The 17,995-nt window shown below is 42.6% G+C and overlaps 1 protein-coding gene across 3 annotated transcripts in view; it reads right to left on the bottom strand.

The window, feature by feature from the left end:
• The window catches only part of PACS1 (phosphofurin acidic cluster sorting protein 1), a 150,223-nt gene that overhangs the window by 64,099 nt on the left and 68,129 nt on the right, over positions 1-17,995 (bottom strand). Inside the window, exon 1 of one of the 3 annotated variants that reach the window (XM_070783165.1) lies at positions 16,591-16,727. The exons of the other annotated variants lie outside the window; for them this stretch is intronic. The gene's annotated coding sequence lies outside the window, so the exon portion shown is untranslated. Of the gene's footprint in view, positions 1-16,590; positions 16,728-17,995 lie in introns of those variants that run through there. 3 annotated transcript variants of the gene reach the window in all.

Here is a 17,995-nt window from a genome sequence, read left to right as displayed (position 1 = left end):
CCAATCTCTGCCTCCTGTCCTCACATAACCTTTTCCTTTGTGTCCGTGTCTCCTCTTTCAAATTTCCCTCTACTTTCTAAGGATACCAGAAGATCCTCTCTCCAAATCAGGCCACATTCACGGGTACCCAGAGCAGTACACTGACATATCATTTCAGGGGGCACCATTCACCCGATGACACAGGTTAATCTCCATTTGGCTGGGCTCCTAAAATACAGTACGCTTGCCCTTCACGCCATTTGTCATGTTCTTCCAAGAATCCAACCTGACTTGGGAAAAGCAACTACTGACAGGAAGTCAACAGAGAACCCCTTGATGCTGCGAATGCTCGCTTCCTAAGGTATCGATTTTCAATCCAAATAAGGGTTTTTCTGTGGGAAGAAAATGTAGCCTACTGACTCTCCACTTTCATATCTGGTGGAGATTTCAAGTGGGAGTTCATTTACTGTTCTAGTGGAATTAGATTAATAGGGTAATTTCTATTTTCACTATGACCCACACTTCAGACATTCCTATTTTTCTTTTCTAACTTTTTAATTTTGAAAATTCAGTCACATAGCTTTCAAAGAGGGTGATGTAGTTAAAGACCAAATTAGTCAAGGGAAACAAAATGGTTTGGTGACCAGCAACCGATGTGACATGTGGAAGGCTAAGATGACCTGTAATAAGAAAAGCCATTCTCAAGGTCTTTGCTGATGGATGAGCAAGAAAGTAGACGCAACTAATGCAAGCTGGCACTAATACTGCAACTGATTATGCATCGGTGTTTTCCTTACACATACATACACTCTTTTTAAAATATTCTTTCCCACTATGGTTTATCCCAGGAGACTGGATAGTTCCCTGTGCTATACGGTAGGACCATGTTGCTTCTCCATTCTAAATGTAATAGTTTGCATCTACCAACCCCAAATTCTCAGTCCAGCCCTCTCCCGCCCCTCCTCCCCATGGCAATCACAAGTCTGATCTCTACAGACATTCTTATTTTTCTCCTTGAGTTTAAAACCATGGATTTATTCACTCCCTGCCTCCCCCCCCCCCCACCCACCCAGGAAGAAGTGATTTTCCAACAGGGAGAACTAAGATTCCATCTAATTAAGCTATAATCTCTTCCTGGCAAGTGGTGACTACTTTAGTTCCCTTCCTCTACTTGTCCTGCCTTTCCTCAGCCATCCTTTACTCCAGGTCATGCAAATCATGTGTGTGTGTGTGGGGGGGTGTATGGGATGTGTGTACTGTGCATGGGATATGTGCATGTGTGTATATGTGTGTACGGTATGTGTGTGCATGTGTGTACAGTATGTGGATGCGTGTGTGTATAGTGTGTGCAACTGATACGTGTGTGTGTTATGTGTGGTATGTGCATATATGTGCGTGTGTGTAGGGTATGTATGTGTATATGGTATGCGGTGTGTAGGGTATGTGTGCGCATGTGTGTACAGTATGTGGATGCATGTGTGTACAGTGTGTGCAAGTGATGTGTGTGTGTTTTGTGTGTGGTATGTGCATATATGTGCATGTGTGTATGGTATGTCTGTGTATATGGTATGCGTGTGTGTACGGTATGTGTGTGTATATGGTATGCTGTGTGTATGGTATGTGTGTGCATGTGTGTATGTGAGTGTATGCTGTGTGTACATATATGGTGTGTGTGTGTACATGCATATGTATGTGTGTATATGGTGTGTATGTGTGTGCTTACTTACTCCACTGTACTTCCTGATTGCCTGCTCCACTACGAGGACTCATATTTGCTTGTGTTTTCTATTCAGAGGCTGATAGAATTTCTTTAAATCTTGGCCAAAACACACACAGGGAAGAGTAACAGCAGACACAGCACTTACTCTGCCACACCCTGTTCTAAATGCTCTATGTATATTAACTTACTCAATCCTTGTTCTATGAGCAGTACTATTATCCAGGTTTTACAGACAAGCAAACTGAGAGAGGAGTGGAGAGATGAGTAAATGGTGGGACCAGAATGTGAGCCCGGCAAGTGGGCTCCAGGGCCCATGGTCTCGGATGCCATGCAAGGCTGCCCCGGAGACAACGCGCCAAGATGCCTGGCTAGTCCAGGTGGGGTGGTTACGGGTAAGGATTTAAAGATGCTTTTCTACATATGATCACAGATTAATTTCATAACCAAAAAATACTCTTTCAAGTAGGAAAAAGTTATCTGTTTGCAAGGGTACAACATAATAACTAGCAAAGAACACTAAGAGCCAGGCACTGCAGTATGTGACTTATATACCCCAATTTTACCCCCAAACAATTATAATTTTCCTTTTATACAGAAGAAAACAGAGGTGCAGAAAAGTTAAACAGCCTGCCGAAGGTCACACAGCCAGTGGGTGGCAGCCAGGATGGTCTGTATTCTAAACTAGGTTACACTGCCTAAATTAGATATAAAACTTTGGTGCTAAATTCCAGTATGACTCGCTGCTTTAGACCGCACAAAATGCTGAGAGAATGTTTCACATCCTGTGACCCAAACCAGATAAAGAGACAATTAAAAACCTTCCCTTGCCTCTGTGTCTACTGCTGCTCATTTTTTCATCCGAAATACCACCTCGTCTCCTGACTTCCCGCCACTGGGTGAGCTTTTGCGCTTCGCGGAGGCCCACACTGCTTCCACTTCTTAGAGCGCTCATCATCAGCTTCTTCCTGGAATGAGTCAACCCACACCCAGAGCATCTGAAGGACAAGGATTCTGCCCTACTCGTACTTGAACCTCTCCAATTCCTAGCACAGCAGTCTCAAAGAAAACAGGACATGTTTGTTTAATTGTAATCTTAACCATTTATCATTCAATGTAAATATATCTAAAGAGAAGATTTTAATGGGAGAAAAAAATCTGCTTCACCATACTAAGTATAAAAAAAACCCATGTGTTTTCATTCTAATAGACACCTTAATTGGACAACACTAGCCCAGATTAGAGGGCATTTAAATTACCCCTTTCTAAACACTGTCACAAATGAGAATATTCTCTCCCTTTGCCACCAGGCGAGCTGGGCATGTTGCCAGAACTTTTTCTAGTGAGGTCCTGTAGTTAATTTCTTAATCTGTTAGCATTTTCTTGCATCTTATTAAATGTAAAGAGAACTGGAGTTCCTTTCATTGTTTGTGTGAAAGTGGGTAATCTTTCTATGTCAGCCTCAGAGGGGTAGAATCATCATTGAACAACTGCCATCTTCTACCTATCAGATTAGTAAATAACCTAATCCCCTAAAAAGAGAAATAGACAGAAAGACACACACGCACACCCCTGTAACAGTGTAGGAAAGGCTGCGGGGGAAGTGGGCACTTCTCTGTGCCCTCAAATCCATACACGCCTATGGAGAGCATTTTAGTCATTTCCACCCACTTTGCTGACCCCGATGCTGGGAAAGATTGAGGGCAGGAGAAGAAGGGATGAGATGGTTGGACGGCATCATCGACTCAATGGACATGAGTTTGGTCAAACTGTGGGAGACAGTGAAGGACAGGGAAGCCTGGAATGCTGCAGTCCATGGTATTGCAAAGAGTCAGGCATGATTAAGTGACTGAACAACAACAACCCACTTGGCAAGTACATATATACTCTTTAGGCTCCCCTGGTGGCTCAGAGGGTAAAGAATCTGTCTGCAGTGCAGGAGACCTGGGGGTTTGATTTCTGGGTCAAGAAGATCCCCTGGAGAAGGGAACAGCTACCCATTCCAGTATTCTTGCCTGGAGAATTCCATAGACAGAGGTGCCTGGCAGTTTACAGTCCATGGGGTCGCAAAGAGTCAGACACGACTGAGCAATTAACACTTACTTACTTCCTACTTTATATACTCTTTCACTCAGCATTTCTATGCAGGGATTTATTCTACAGGTATATGTTGTTTCTAATAGAAGTAGACTGGAAAACATAAAATTACCATCAACAGGGGATCAGTTAAATAAATCGTGATATATCTCTAGGATGGACAACTATGCGGCTATAAAAACAAATGACAACAGGGACTTCCCTGATGGTCCAGTGGCAGAGACTCTGTGCCCCAGTGCAGGGGCCTGGGTTTGATCCTTGGTCAGGGAACTAGATTCCATACGCTGCAACCAAGACCCAGTGCAGCCAAATGAATAAACAAACATTTACAAGCAAAAGATGACATTCTCTTTGTATTGATATGATAAGATCTCCAAGATAAACTGGTAAGTAAAAACGGTACAGAACAGTAAATACCATGTTGACACTTATGGAAAGCAGGAGGGAAATGAATCATACATGTATATTTGCTAGTATATGGATAAAGTAACTCTGGGAGAATCAACAAACTAACAGTAGTTTCCAGAATGGGGCAGGGATAAAAGCTGGGAAATGCACAGGGACAGGAATTTTAGAAATCTTTTAACAGCTGTCTAGTAGGCGCAAACATCAAATGGTCCTGATTAGGAAGAAAGAGGACTCTAATCAAGAAATATCTGCATAAAGGGGAGAACTCCATGCAATAAACAGTGTAAGTGAGAGGTCAGAGAAACTTGACGATATCACAAAGGCATTTTATACTGCCAACAAGAAAAAAAGGAAAGCAAGGAGAAATTCTGGGGTAAAAACCATAATAAAGAAACAATCCAAACATGAGGCAAAGTATGACATCATCTTAGTTCAGTTCAGTCGCTCAGTCGTGTCCGACTCTTCGCAACGCCACAAATCGCAGCACGCCAGGCCTCCCTGTCCATCACCAACTCCCGGAGTTCACTCAGACTCACGTCCATCGAGTCAGTGATGCCATCCAGCCATCTCATCCTCGATCGTCCCCTTCTCCTCCTGCCCCCAATCCCTCCCACCATCAGGGTCTATTCCAATGAGTCAACTCTTAAGTAACTGATAAAATTAATGAATAAGAAGCCTTGTGATCTTTATCCTAGAAGCATTCTCCCTTGAATAAAGAAAATGGACATCACCAGATGGTCAACACTGAAATCAGATTGATTATATTATTTGCAGCCAAAGATGGAGAAGCTCTATACAGTCAACAAAAACAAGACCAGGAGCTAACTGTGGCTCAGATCATGAACTCCTTATTACCAAATTCAGACTTAAATTGAAGAAAATAGGAAAAAGCACTAAACCATTCAGGTATGACCTAAATCAAATCCCTTATGATTATACAGTGGAAGTGAGAAATAGATTTAAGGGCCTAGATCTGAGAGAGTGCCTGATGAGCTATGGAATGAGGTTCGTGACATTGTATAGGAGACAGGGATCAAGACCATTCCCATGGAAAAGAAATGTAAAAAAGCAAAATGGCTGTCTGGGGAGGCCTTACAAATGGCTGTGAAAAGAAGAGAAGTGAAAAGCAAAGGAGAAAAGGAAAGATATAAGCATCTGAATGCAGAGTTCCAAAGAATAGCAAGAAGAGATAAGAAAGCCTTCCTCAGTGATCAATGCAAAGAAATAGAGGGAAACAACAGAATGGGAAAGACGAGAGATCTCTTCAAGAAAATTAGACATACCAAGGGAACATTTCATGCAAAGATGGGCTTGATAAAGGACAGAAATGGTATGGACCTAACAGAAGCAGAAGATGTCAAGAAGAGGTGGCAAGAATACACAGAACTGTACAAAAAAGATCTTCATGACCCAGATAATCACGATGGTGTGATCACTGACCTAGAGCCAGACATCCTGGAATGTGAAGTCAAGTGGGCCTTAGAAAGCATCACTACAAACAAAGCTAGTGGAGGTGATGGAATTCCAGTTGAGCTACTTCAAATCCTGAAAGACGATGCTGTGAAAGTGCTGCACTCAATACGCCAGCAAATTTGGAAAACTCAGCAGTGGCCACAGGACTGGAAAAGGTCAGTTTTCATTCCAATCCCAAAGAAAGGCAATGCCAAAGAATGCTCAAACTACCACACAATTGCACTCATCTCACATGCTAGTAAAGTAATGCTCAAAATTCTCCAAGCCAGGCTTCAGCAGTATGTGAACCGTGAACTTCCTGATGTTCAAGCTGGTTTTAGAAAAGGCAGAGGAACCAGAGATCAAATTGCCAACATCTGCTGGATCATGGAAAAAGCAAGAGAGTTCCAGAAAAACATCTATTTCTGCTTTATTGACTATGCCAAAGCCTTTGACTGTGTGGATCACAATAAATTGTGGGAAATTCTGAAAGAGATGGGAATACCAGACCATCTGATCTGCCTCTTAAGAAATCTGTATGCAGGTCAGGAAGCAACAGTTAGAACTGGACATGGAACAACAGACTGGTTCCAAATAGGAAAAGGAGTACGTCAAGGCTGTATATTGTCACCCTGCTTATTTAATTTACATGTAGAATACATCATGAGAAACGCTGGGCTGGAAGAAGCACAAGCTGGAATCAAGATTGCCAGGAGAAATATCAATAACCTCAGATATGCAGATGACACCACCCTTATGGCAGAAAGTGAAGAGGAACTCAAAAGCCTCTTGATGAAAGTGAAAGTGGAGAGTGAAAAAGTTGGCTTAAAGTTCAACATTCAGAAAATGAAGATCATGGCATCTGGTTCCATCACTTCTTGGGAAACAGATGGGGAAACAGTGGAAACAGTGTCAGACTTTATTTTTTTGGGCTCCAAAATCACTGCAGATGGTGACTGCAACCATGAAATTAAAAGACGCTTACTCCTTGGAAGGAAAGTTATGTCCAACCTAGATAGCATATTCAAAAGCAGAAACATTACTTTGCCAACAAAGGTCCGTCTAGTCAAGGCTATGGTTTTCCCTGTGGTCATGTATGGACGTGAGAGTTGGACTGTAAAGAAGGCTGAGCGCCGAAAAATTGCTGCTTTTTCAACTGTGGTGTTGGAGAAGACTCTTGAGAGTCCCTTGGACTGCAAGGACATCCAACCAGTCCATTCTGAAGGAGATCAGCCCTGGGATTTCTTTGGAAGGAATGATGCTAAAGCTGAAACTCCAGTACTTTGGCCACCTCATGCGAAGAGTTGACTCATTGGAAAAGACTCTGATGCTGGGAGGGATTGGGGGCAGGAAGAGAAGGGGATGACAGAGGATGAGATGGCTGGATGGCATCACTGACTCGATGGACATGAGTCTGAGTGAACTCCGGGAGTTGGTGATGGACAGGGAGGCCTGGTGTGCTGCAATTCATGGGGTCACAAAGAGTTGGACACGACTGAGTGACTGAGCTGAACTGAACTGAATCTTAGCACTGCAAGTACTGAGAGTTGTGGGGCTATAGTCACAATGTTTATATAATGACAAAAGTTATTTATGTTTTTTCAACTTCAAAGTGGGAGGGAAAAAAACTAACTAAAGGTAATGCCATTAGTGAAAAGCATAACCGAAACATTTCAAGTTATAAATGTTAGCAACAACAAAAAACCCCTGAAAATATATTCAACACTTTCCAAATGCAGGAGGAAGGAAGAAGAAAGGACATAAAGTGCTATACATTAGGTTCTCGTATTTCACACTGGAAAGTCAACAGATCCTTTATAATTGAACAAAAAGAGGTAAAAACAAATGTGGAGTCAGGTCCCACGGGAAGAGCCCTCCCCAGCTGAGGGACCAGTTCTTGGTTCATATAAGCCAAGGAAACCAGTCTTATTCCAAGTGGGATATAGACTAAACAGCAAAAAGAACTGTAAAGAAACCTTAACCTGTAATGAAAAACCACCATATTGTTAATTGGGCTTCCCTGGTGGCTCAGATGGTAAAGAATCCGCCTGCAATGCGTGAGAGGTTCAGTCCGTATGTTGGGAAGATCCCCTGGAGAAGGGAACGGCTACCCACTCCAGTATTCTGGCCTGGAGAATTTCATGGACAGAAGGAGCCTGGCGGGCTACAGTCCACGGGGTCGCAGAGTCGGACACGATTGAGCGACTTTCACATTCATATTGTTAATAACAACACAGTATTACTTTAAAACTACTACATACAGTGTAGGATGAGTAATCATGTTAATATTACTTAAGTTTTTCAGAATAAAATAAACGCAATAAAGGACAAATAAATTTAAAACCTCTGAAAATTGTAACTTCAGTTGAAACTACCAATATGAAATCATGATTACTCATAAAGGAAACAAAAAGTATTGTTTAGTTCTGACCATTGGAAGAATCATCTCAGTAGCAGTCATACAGACTTCGGTCTCTAAATACCATTTCTCATTCAAAGGAAAGTAACTGATTCTAAGTATGGGACAGAAAAAGCACAAAATGAGCCTAGAAAATCTTGTCATGCCAGAAAGGAAGATATCATATCTTCCTTGATATTGTGGGGTCACAGCCAACGACTCGGAAGCCACTGTGAACGAGACCACGGCAACCAAAGAGGTGACGTCTGAGCACCCAAATGAACGACGATGGCAACAGACTGAAAAACATCCAATAAACAGAAACCTCTGAGTTCACAACACACAGAACAACTCTGAAGGCAGCTAGGGAACTAACTTACTCTGAAAATAGGGACGTAAAGGGAAAGAGTCAAGCCTTTTGTCATTTACAGCACAATAGCTCATTTTGCTTCCTCGTGGGTAGACAACAGCTGTCAACTGCTGTGATCGCATCCTCAGTAGCCATCACACACCAACAGCCAGAGGCAGAAAATAAGGACTTCCTTTCTTAGGTCTCTTTGTTAATTTAATTTTTATTTGTATCAAAATAGCTCAGATGGTAAAGAATCTGCCTGCAATACAGGAGACCTGGGTTCAGTCTCTTGGTCTGGAGGATCCTCTGGAGAAGGGAGTGGCAGCCCACTCCAGTATTCCTGCCTGGAGAATCCTATGGACAGAAGAGCCTGGTGGGTTACAGTGTGGGGTTGCAGAGAGTCGGATACGACTGAGGGACTAACGCTGCTAGACTAACAGGTGTACATTATTGAAAAGATCAAATGGTGCTACAAAGCTTAATTAACAAAACCGTTTCCTCCTTTAATCCCTCTTCACTTTCCAGAGACACTCCCTTTTCAATTCTTCTGGTGTTTACTTTCAACTTTCTATTTCTAAAGATAGATACAAGTATTCTATATAAAGTTTATATCTATCTAAGTTTTCCAATTTCAGACAATATCTACTGAGTCCCTCCTACACGAGATTAAAATTTAGCTCTCTGACACCACGCAAAGAAAGACACACACATCACCCTTCCTTCATCCCCTACAACAGTTACATGGTGGTATATTAATAAATCAATATTTAGTACTTACATGATTATGACTATTGTTCTGATATTTTATCCTGTTCAGTCATGTCGTATGCTATGATTATATATTTTTTCTTATATAACTTCAACATTTGGAGGAGATTGCTTTTTTTTTTTTTTTAATTCTCAAACAGAACTCTTAAGATTCCTCTCAATATAATCAATCACATGATATACTACACATAGTCTCTGAGTCCCACTTACCCTATAAGACACACCTCCTGGAACCTAGGGTCAGTCTGACCTGGGCCAGTTGCAAAGCTGTCACCCTGGGACTTTTCCTCACCAATACCCTGAGGGTTCCTCACATAGCCTGCGTCGTATTCCTTTTTTCCCTGAATTCCAGGTCTTTCTCTTTCCTACTTTACTCTCTAGTTTTGAAAGATCACATCCTCTAGGTGTTCTGAGAAAAGGCAGACAGCAAGTAAGTGTTTTGAGACTTTACATTTCTGAGAATATTTTCCTTTCACTCTCGACTGACAGTGTGGTTGAGCACAGAATCACAGGTTGGAAAGACTTCCATCAGGCTTTAGATGGCACTGATTTATTGCCTTTTGCTTTCTAGTGCTGCTGTTAAGCAGCTTGATGCTACTTGTTTTAGATCCTTTTTATATGACCTTTCTCTACAGAAGATTTTAAATCTGCTGCCAATGTCCTCAAATTTCACAATAATGTAGTTTGTTGAGGGTTTTATTCATTCTAAAAACCATGACTTTTGAGAAAATCTTGCATTATTTCTGCAACAGTGTCCTGTCCATCTTCTCTTTCTAGAACCTGTTAGCCAGCTATTGGGCTTTCTAGATATTCTTTAATTTTCTAATTTTTTCTGTCTTATTGTCTACCTCTTGGACTGTGTTACTTTCCAGATTTCCTCACCTTCAACTTACAACTTCACTTAGTGATAGTTTTAATCCTTGAGAGCATTCCTAAATAGTCTGCTTATACAGCATCCTGTTCTTATTTACTCGATGCAATACCTCTTTGAGGAATTTGATTTTTGAGGAGCAGGCTTTCTTTAAATATCTGGAGATGTTTAAATTCTGGTTAAATTACTGGTTTTTCCAGTAGTCATGTACAGATGTGAGAGTTGGACCATAAAGAAGGCTGAGTGCCAAAGAATTGATGCTTTTGAACTGTGGTGCTAGCAAAGACTCTTGAGAGTCCCTTGGACTGCAAGGAGATCAAACTAGTTAATCCTAAAGGAAATCAACCGTGAATATTATTTTAAAGGACTGATGCTGAAGCTCCAATACTTTGGCCACCTGATGTGAAAAGCCGACTCAATGGAAAAACTCTGATGCTGGGAAAGACTGAAGGCAAAAAGGAGAGGAGGGAGGCAGAGGACGAGGTGGTTAGATAGCATCACCAACTCAATGGACATGAATCTGAGCAAACTCTGGAACACAGTGGAGAACAGAGGAGCCTGGCGTGCTGCAGTTCATGGGGTGGCAGAGTGGGACACCACTTAGTGATGGTAAAGAATCCGCCTGCAATGCACGAGACCTGGATTCAATCCCTGGGTTGGGAAGATCCCCGGAGGAGGGAAAGGCTACCCCACTCCAGTATTCTGGCCTAGAGAATTCCACGGACTGTGGGGTCGCAGAGAGTCGGACACGACTGAGCTACTTTCACTTTCACGTCACTTTCCCCCAGACTCGACTTTCACACACATATTCTCTCTGTTTCAATTTCTCCAGATACTAAACTTCCCATGTCTGGCAGGAATGGCAGAGCAGTAGTGACCTGAAAGGGTGGGATGGGGACCTGGGTGCTAACTGCCACGTTTCAGACTTTCAACCAGTATTTCTGTTTTCAGCCCCAAAGTATATCCCACAGTCAGAGCTTCCTAAAACTTATTGTAGAACATTGTCTAGTTGTGGTTGAAAACTGGCCTGCTTCTCATTAGCCTCCCTCCATTGCAAATACTCAGAGCAGAGACATTGAAACCTAAGTTCCTTATCACGTATGCAGTTACTTTTCAGTTTTCATAATTTTATAAGTAAAATTCTGGCCCACTGTTACCTACTCTGCCTTTCTCTTCATCCTCATAGTTTACACCTTAAAAAAAATCCTTTACTGTCATTTCAGTGGGGTTAGGGGAGGAGGAGATATGATCTATCCCATTTCACTGTCATCTCTAAAAGTCACTCCCATGACACTTCTGTTCATCTGCCACTGGCCAGAACCGAGTCACATGCACCCTCCTAAGTAGTTGTGGAAGTAAAATCATCAAGATGAGGCTGAATTATCAGAACTTGGGATAGGATCGGTCTTCCTAGAAGAACATGACCACAAGGAGGAACCTGATATCCGAACAAAACAGAGGTTCCAAAAAAGAGAATAAACAGCCTGCTGCAGCAGCCTCGAGTTGAGGAATGGTGACCAGCCTTTTCTAAATAGTGGGAAGGTTTTTTCAAGACCAACTTTTATTGGGGGATATAATTTATACACAATAAACATAAAGCTTACATACAATAAACATGGTGTAACCACCACCGCAGAGAAGGCCATGGCACCCCACTCCAGTACTCTTGCCTGAAAAATCCCATGGACAGAGGAGCCTGGTAGGCTGCAGTCCATGGGGTCGCTAGGAGTTGGACACGACTGAGCGACTTCACTTTCACTTTTCACTTTCATGCATTGGAGAAGGAAATGGCAGCCCACTCCAGTGTTCTTGCCTGGAGAATCCCAGGGACGGGGGAGCCTGGTGGGCTGCCGTCTATGGAGTCACACAGAGTCAGACACGACTGAAGCGACTTAGCAGCAACCACCACCGCAATCAAGATAAAGAACATCTCCATCACCCTAAAAGTCCCTTTGTGCCTTTTTGCAATCGGTACCCCCCCCTCCTCCAGGCCCCAGGCAACCACCGATCTGCCTCCTGGTTACTATATACTGGTTTGCATCTTCCCGATTTTTATATAAGTAGAATCATACAATATGCACCTCTTTGCTACTGGTTTTCTTCTTGTGGTGTGTTATCAGCAGTTCCTTTGTATTGCTGAGTAATATTTTATTGTGCTGCTGTACCATAATTTGTTCATCCCTTCACCTGTTGATGGACACATGGATTGTTTCCAGTCTCTGGCTGCGATGACTTAAGCTGCTATGAATATTTACAGAGACGTCTCTGTGTGTACTTTTGTTTTCCTTTCTCTAAGGTTAAACTCTACGAATGGAATTACTGGGTCCTATGGTAAGTGTGTGTGTGTGTGTGTGTGTGTGTGTGTGTGTGTGTGTGTGTATGTGTTCAGTTGCTTCAGTCATGTCCGACTCTTTGCAATCCCATGGAGTCCCACCACCTCCCCCCACCACCCCCCACTGGCCCCACAGACCTGCCAGCACTTGGTATTATTGGTCTTTTAAATTTTAACTGTGCTAGTGGGTGTACATGGTAATTCACTGTGGCTGAAAACTGCTTTTCCCTGATGACTAATTATGGAAGATATTATTAACTTCTGGCCATTAGTGTATCTTTTTTTGTAGAGTACTCATTCACATCTTTTTGCCCATTTTAAAAATGGAATTAACATCTTGCCATTGAATCATAAGACCTCTTTATCGTCCTTGTCAGATACACAGATTACATCCATTTTCTCCCATACCATGGCCTGCTTTTTCTCAACTGTACTCTCAAACACCAGCATTTTAAATTTCGGTAAAATCCACTTTAGCACTCATGTATTTTATGATCTGTGCTTTTTGCATTGTATTTAGAAAATCTTTTCATGCCCCAAAGTCACAACGCCTATTTTCTCTTATTTTTCTTCCAGAAGCTTTATAGTTTTAATTCTTACTTTTAGGCCCATGATCCACTTTGAGTTATTTTTTGCACAGGAGATTAAAGTAAGGGCTAGTGTCCATCTTCTCCCATACAGAAATTCAGTTGGTCCTGCACCATTTCTTGAAAAGACTTTCCTTTTCCCATCGCATTCCCTTGACACTGCTGCTGAAAATCAGCTGTCTGTGCGCTTGGATCTGCATGTGTGTGGGCTTGTTTCTGGACTATTCTGTCTCATTTATTCATATATCTGTTCTTTTTCTATCACTGTAACTTTACGGGACTACAAGCAAGTCAAATTCTCTCATTTTGTGGTTCTTTTAAAAACTGTTTTTTAAAACAGCCTATTCTAGTTCTCTTGCATTTCTATACACATTTTAGAATGGACTTGACGATTTCAGCAACAAAAATAAAGCAGAAATTTTCCTGAAATTGTATTAAATCTATAGATCATTTTTAAACTAGGCTGAGCCAGGTTGCGGCATGTGGGATCTTTAGTTGCAGCATGTGAACCCTCAGTTGTAGCCTGTTGGGTCTAGCTCCATTTCTTTGCCGCAACTTCTCTATCTGTTCACTTATTTTTCCTTTACTTCTGATCATATTTTGCTGTAACACTTTGGTCATTTGTATAACAGCTGCTTTGAAGACTTGGTCTAAAAAATCCAACATGTGTACCCACTAAGACACTCAGAACCAGTTTCTATTGAGGGTTTTTTCTTTTTTCCTGAGTATGAGTTACACTTACCTGTTTATATGTCTAGTAATTGCAGGTTGAAAACCAGATATTGTATATAAGGTGTTGTGGCAACTTTGAACTCTGCTGTGCCCTTCTAAGGTTTTTGTTTTTTTTTTTAACTGTAGTAGGCAGTTAACTTGCCTAGATTCAAACTACAAGTTGGTCTTTCCTGAGTATGCTGCTGTTGCTGCTGCTGCTAAGTCACTTCAGTCGTGTCCGACTCTGTGAGACCCCAGAGATGGCAGCCAACCAGGCTCCCCTGTCCCTGGGATTCTCCAGGCAAGAACACTGGAGTGGGTTGCCATTTCCTTCTCCAATGCATGAAAGTGAAAAGTGAAAGTGAAGTCACTCAGTCGTGTCTGACTCTTTGTGACCCCATGGAATGCAGCTCACCAGGCTCCTCCATCCATGGGATTCTCCAGGCAAGAGTACTGGAGTGGGGTCCTGAGTATGCAGCAGCTGATAAATTCACTCAGTTCTTACAGCTTCTAACTACTACTTTTTTAGACTGGCTCCCTGGGGGCTCCCCTGCACCTGTGTAATTTGGCAGACAGCCAAAGATCTGGGACCCTTATACTCAGATTAAGGGCTCACACTTTCTGGGATTTTTGTTTTTATAATTTCCCTCTAATTTTCTAGCTGTTCTGTCAGCCTCAAGGTCTGTCTTCTGACACCCCAAGCAAGTAAGGCTCCAGCTTTCTCCTGCCTAAACTATGTACAGATTAGGAATTAACTCAGTTAAAAAAAAAAAAAAAAAAAGCCATCAAACTTACAGATCTCAGCTAGTATAGGTTTATCTTTCAAGGACTAGTTTCTCTCTGGCTGCTCCCTGTTTGTTGTTTTTCCTGGGTCCCTGGGTCTCTCCTGCACATTTAGAGTTTAACAGTTTTAATGGTTAATTTCACATGTCAACTTGGCTGGGTTAGGAGGTGTCCAGTTAGATGGTGAAACGTTATTTCTGGGTGTGTCTGAGGGTGTTTCTGGAAGAGAGGAGCATTTAAATTGGTGAACTGAGTAAAGCAGGTGGCCCTCCCCAGTGTGGGTGGTTATTATTCAATCCACTGAGGGCCTTAAATAGAACAAAAAGGTGGGAAAAGGGCAAATTTGTTCTTTCTCTTTGCTAGAGCGTCTTGTCCAGCTACCGGACATCGGCATCCCTGGGTTTTGGGTTCTTAGACTCAATCTGGGACTTGTATCATCAGCCTTCTAATTCTCAGCCCTCTGGATTGAGACTGAATTACACCACCAGCTTCCCTGGGTCTCCAACTGCAGGCTGCAGATAGTGGGTCTTCTCCACTTTCATAATCATGTGAGTCAACTCCTGTAATCTATCTCTACCTACCTACCTACTGATCTTCTATTGGTTCTGTTTCTCTGGAGAATCTTGACTGATGCAACAGTCAACCAGGGATCTGGGCAGAGTTTTCACTCAGCCACTGGGCCTCACCCTTTCTGCAGCTCTCTCTTGCTTCCAGGATTTCCCCTGCTCTCCATTCCTGACCTCCTCCTCTGTCACCTCTGCCACCTCTGCCTTGTCGGGTTTCAGTCTTCCCCCGTCGTTTCCACTGCAGCCACCGTGGGGACTGAAGCATACCGTTAGGCAAAAAAACCCACAAGTCTGCAAGTCCTACTCCTTCCAATTACAACTTTTTTCTCCTCTAGCTTCTGCTTTTGGGTGCTTTTAGTAGTTTCTTTTATTTTGTCCAGATTTGCTAATTATCATCTGTGGGAGGGCTTGAGCAACCACTTCAGTCTGTCTCCTCTACTGGCAATTTCCTAATCCAACTGAGAATAATTTACAACTCAATATACTTTTTAGATTTTTTTAAAATAACATCTTACCTTTAAGAAACACAGCACTATACAAAACATTTATAAGTAATACAAGTTTTAAAATAACAAACAACAATCTCAATGGGAAAGATCTGATTGTTTTTAGAAATTTAAGTCAAGCAGTTCATATGTTTCAAGCAATAAAGTCAAAGGTAGAAAAGTCTTGGGACTGTGCTTCCTATTTTAATATAGAGGAAACATAAAATAGAACATAGGAATGGGATGGAAGAAATGTGAATAAGTTCATCAGCTTTGCGCCCAATATTTTTCTGATGTACTAACTAGACATGTTAAAAAAAAAATAGGAGAAACACAGGAGGTGGGAGGTAGAAGGTAAGGTGCTGCTTATAAACTAAGCACTTGATTTAGCAAATCCCACAATTCTAAATCACAGTTAGTGTTATGCTGTAGGTTACTTTTGTGTGTGTGTGTTTACAAAGTATTTACACTATAGAAAAAATACCTATTTTCAAAATATATAGCAAGGTGAAAGAAACATCCCTATAAACCTCTAAGGAAGCTCACTGTTAAAAATCCAAGGAAAAACGTGTATGTGTATGTGAATGTGTGTGTGTGCTTCTGTGTACCCCACCCTTTGAGCAGATACTTCTGTGCTTCTCTTGCTTTCCTTTTTTAACCAAATAGACCTTACTGTTCATATTTTATAGCTTATATTGATTAAATGGACACCCTTCCCTGTGAGTAATTTTTCTGGAGGAAATCAGCAGACTGTCTCCTTCATGGTGTGCAGCCATGGTATGTCTACTCAGGGCATGTTTTTCTTTTAATTCTCATTTCTGTTTTTAGACCTGAATTCCTAGGGGGTGCCCCTGAGTCTGCAGGGTTTAGTGACCAGCCAACGATTGGTTAAAGGTCATGCTCACACATCTGGGGCCAGCTAGGCTCCTAAGTGCTGCACGTCGATCTGTGTAGGGTTAAGAACACACAGCTTGGGTCTGCCCCCAGTGTGACTTTCTGTCGGACCCTCCTGGATCTCTTCTGTACATTCAGCTGCCCAGCTGATCGGGGCTGTGCGGAGAGCTTGGGGCCCTTCAAGTCTTACCTATGGGCGTACACGGCTTCCAGTTGGTCAGGGATGCGTGGAGAGCTTTTTGAGCCTTTCTGTGGCTGTGTCGTTTCCAGGACCTCGGCTAAGGCTCTGAGTCGACTGTGGTTTGCTGTCTGACCCGAGTGGGACGGCTATTTAGGCAGCCAGAGCTGCCTGTCCACTTGCCACTGAGACCATAACTTTCACTGACGAGGGCAGTGGGCTGTTTTTCTTGTCAGAGAAACAGAACCTCTTCTGCTCCAAATGAAACGGGTTTCCTCCGGCAGCCGGAACTGGTACATTAACCACGTGGGGGTGGCAGGGAGTAGTCCCAGACCAAGAACATCAGAAACTCCCACCGTCCTTATCTAAAGTCCAGCAGCTTCTTATGGATAAATGCTTCTCGATTTGCTGCTGGCCATGAGTTCTACTTCCGCAGGCCTTAAGTGGCTGTTTTTGACAACTTGGTCCAGTTTATCATTGTTTATCGAGGAGAGATTTGCTCACTTCCTCACTCCCCTTACCAGAGTCCTGCCTCTGTCCTTAGCTATTTTCTAAATCTTCTTTGATCTCCAGTGTATGACACGGCCCCGTGACATGACACCACATTATAAGTCAAATCTGGGGTCATAAAGGCAAGTGGACATTCCTCATGCCTAGCTGTCTTCCTACACTATTACACCATGCACTTCTAGGTCCTGAGAGAGCAAAATACAACTTTTTGTTTTTCCTATTTTTTTTTTTTTTTTTTGCTACACCATGCAGCATGCAGGATCTTAGTTCCCTGACTGTGGATCAAACCTGTGCCCTCTGCAGTGGGAGTCTCGTGTCTTAACCACTGGACCACCAGGGAAGACCCAAAATGTAACTTTTTAAAACATGGCTCTACAATTCTTCCCTGGTGGCTCAGACAGTAAAGAATCTGCCTGCCAATGCAGGAGACCCAGGCTCAATCCCAGGGTCAGGGAGATCCCCTGGAGAAGGGAATGGCTACCTCCTCCAGTATTCTTGTCTGGGGAATTCCACAGACAGAGGAGCCTGGCGGGCTACAGTCCATGGGGTCACAAAGAGTTGGACATGACTGAGTGACTAACGAGACAAAAGTCTACCAGGTCTGAAAGTAAACCAAACACCTGGGTTTCCTTCAGGTCTTATCTGGGTACCAGGAGCAAGTTTCACCTTCATTCTTCTATGAAAGAAGGTGCTCAGCCACTTCCTGGTGTCCTTCCCTTAAGACATGCACGCTCGAGTTGGCCGGCATCTCGAATCACCGGGCTCCTGAGAGCTGGTTAACCAATCCCCAGTGAAGAACCTAGGGAGCTTCTATGTTGATTTGTACCAATAACAAGCCTGGGATTTATTTTCCATCACGCTCATAAACCTTGTTTCCTCTCCCAGTGTGATACAGTATCTTTGTGGA

Source organism: Bos indicus, chromosome 29, assembly GCF_029378745.1.
Source record: "Bos indicus isolate NIAB-ARS_2022 breed Sahiwal x Tharparkar chromosome 29, NIAB-ARS_B.indTharparkar_mat_pri_1.0, whole genome shotgun sequence".
Lineage (NCBI taxonomy): Eukaryota > Metazoa > Chordata > Mammalia > Artiodactyla > Bovidae > Bos > Bos indicus.
This window is presented reverse-complemented; position numbering and strand designations above follow the sequence as displayed.